Source organism: Equus quagga, chromosome 19 (genome assembly GCF_021613505.1).
Source record: "Equus quagga isolate Etosha38 chromosome 19, UCLA_HA_Equagga_1.0, whole genome shotgun sequence".
NCBI lineage: Eukaryota > Metazoa > Chordata > Mammalia > Perissodactyla > Equidae > Equus > Equus quagga.
The window spans coordinates 13,099,881-13,102,842 of record NC_060285.1 but is presented as its reverse complement, the minus strand read 5'-3'; positions in this window follow the sequence as shown (position 1 = coordinate 13,102,842).

The window sequence follows — 2,962 nt, the reverse complement described above, 5'->3', positions numbered from 1 at the left end:
AGGCAGCTGAGTCAGGCGCACCGCCTCTCGACGCTGCCGTCGGGGTCCAGGCCCGCAGCAGAAACAACTCTCTTTTGGCTTTGCTGTTAAAATAGAGTAAAATGCTGTGCCTTCTCTGTGGGGAAAAAGGTGGAGGTGGGGAGAAAACCAACCCCCGCAGCCCCGACCCCCCCGCCAGCACCCCTCACAACTCCCAGAAAGAGTTTCTTCCAGGTGATTTGTTAGCTCTTTCTGGGGCAGAAGAAGGTGGAAAACTAATTTTAACTTCTCAGGGATATTTTTTTAGCTTTCGTGTTTTGCACACCAGGGGTGGGGCATCGGGCGCCCCCTGAGTCCCCTGAATCGCGGAAAGAACTGAAGCAGGAGGTCATTTTGCCTCCACTATCTAGGGCCGGCAAATGCCAGTGGGGACGGATGCCAAGCAGATCAGGGTCCATCTGGTGCTCACTGTCTCCCCTCCCCAGAAAAGCTCCTGCTCCTCCCTCCCTCAAAGCCAGGGAATGTGGTACCTGAGAGGTAGGAGGCTGATGTCAGATGCGTGAATTCGTGAAACCTGGATTTGCTGTGTGGCCTTGGGCAAGTCACTTCCCCTCTCTGGGCCTCAGTGGCCTCATGTGTCTCAGGGGCACAATAATTGCTGTCTTGCCCACTTCCCAGGGTAGCCATGGAGGCTCAAAGCAGTACCGGGCTGATTTCTTGGCACCAGTATTTAGAGGGACATAGCAAAACTGGAGAGGGTCCCATGAGGGGTGATCAGAACGGGGCAGGGGGAGCTGGATGGGAGATCAGGCTCCATTTTGTGGCCAGTCCAGTGCCTGGCACGTGAAGGGTCCTTAGTGCACATTAATGAATCATCGATCCATGAGAGTTCCCATCAGGAATGGTGACAAAGTTAGCCTGGAGAAGAGGTTTATGGGAAATCAGCTAATTGATCTGTAAGCAGCAGAACAGCTGTGACGAGGCACAAGGACGAGGTGGTTAGAGACCAGGCCCGGGGACAAAGGAGCAGACCATGTAAGAGGACAGATTTCAATCCCATACAAGGGCCGTGGCGTGGGAACGGGGAAATGAGGTTGCGCTAAGCATTGGCGATGCGTCTGGGTGCTGAAGAGGAACAGCACAGTTTTATGAGGTCCTTGTTGAGAGGCTGTGACGGTCTGGAGCCATGTGACCTGGGTTCAACTCTTGACTCTGCCACTCACCAGCTGTGTGACCCTGGGAGAGTTACTTCCCCTCTCTGAGTGTCAGATTCCTCATCTGCACACCGTGGATGTTAATGTTAACCTAACTCAGGAGGGGCTACGGCATATGGACCACTATCCGTACAAACATCGATCCTGGAACAGAGCCTGGCAAATAGTAGGAGTTTAGTAAGTGCCGTGTGAGTGCTGGTCAGTATCATCGCTTGCCCTTGGCCCCGAGCTACTTAGTTTATATAATCTCCATGATGATCCTAGGAGAGGTGCTGTTATTATCCAAATCATCCAGATGGGGAAACTGAGGCTCAGGCATATTGGGTGATGCACCCAAGGTCACCTATCTTGAAAGTGGCAGCACCAGCACTTGAGCCCAGCTCTGCTCCCTCTGCACTTGTGGTCACTGTAATGCTCCTCTCGTCCCTCCGAGGGAGACGCCTCCATCCCCCACTTCCCAGCCCAGGAGGCAGAGGCCCAGAGAGAGCAAGTGCATGACTCAAAGTCACAGAGCCGTCTGGAGGTGGAATTCAGGTTTGGCTCCAAAGCCCACAGGCTGGCTTTCTACTGCCCAACCCTTCCACCCCCAGGCGCCATCCGCGGCTGGACCAGGCTGCCTCGGGTGGAGCAAGGAGCTGCCTGTCGCCGCCATGGGCCAGCTCAGTGGGACGGGCCCTTCTGGAGAGTGCCGAGATTGGAGGTGGCGCAGGATGACCTGTCTGCTCTCTTGCAGCCTTGAGCTTGGACAATGGGATGAGATGATGAATGTCGAACCTCTCGAGAAGATGAAGGTGTGACCACGTGAGGCAGGAGGGCAAGCACGCTGCCGGTGCTCTCGATACTACTGCCGGATCCGTGGGGGAGCAGGAATCCCACACGCTGTCCGGATTGTTCCTTCCCTCCCCTCCTGCGGCTTGTCTCTGTCCATCTCTCTGTCCGCGTTTCTGTCCCTCTCTCTCTGTCTCCCGTCCTCCCTCTCTCCCCCTCCAGAAAATGAATCTTGCCCGACCCCGCCAGCAACACTCAACCAAGACAAGTAATTAATCCCAAAGCCCGGTCTTTCTTATCTGGTCCTCTCAGATTTTGTTACTTTTGGCCGGAGAATATTCAAAGACATGTGATACCCAGAGTACGTTACAGAGTCCCGCTGAATTTCTCTGCATGAAAATGTGTAGCATTCCAAAGGTCATTTTGTAAAAGGAATTACTGGATCAACGCAGCGCCACGTCAGCTTGATGGCTGTGTCAATGCAAGAAAGGGGGGCGAAAATAGATCATCTAGGAGCTATTGACTCGTCTGTGGCAGGCCTCAGCTATTTATATTTTCTGAAATTGAGTTAAAACTGTTCCCGAGGCATTTGAGACAAGGATGCTGATATAAAGGGTGGAATAAGAGATAATAATTGGAGGATGCGCTGGCTGGAGGATTTCTCAGAGATTCGATGAACTGGAGGGGTTGGGAGAGAATTCGGCTTTCCCCCAGACAAATAATACATCTATTCATTCTTCTTCCTTTGATTCTGGATGGAGGGTTTAGTCTGTTATAGGCCCTAGGAATAGAAAGAAGATGGAGATAGACACTGCTGGGCAACGGGGGCACGTCCCTGCTCTTCTGGAACTGTGGGTCCAGCGGAGGACAAGGCAGGTAAACAGTCTGTCTGGATAAAGGGCACGGAGAGCTGTGATGGGGGTGTCAGGGGGCCATGGGGACCTGAGGGGCCCGTGTGCTGGCACTGGGCCCATAGGCACTGCCCTAGAGCATCAAAGTGA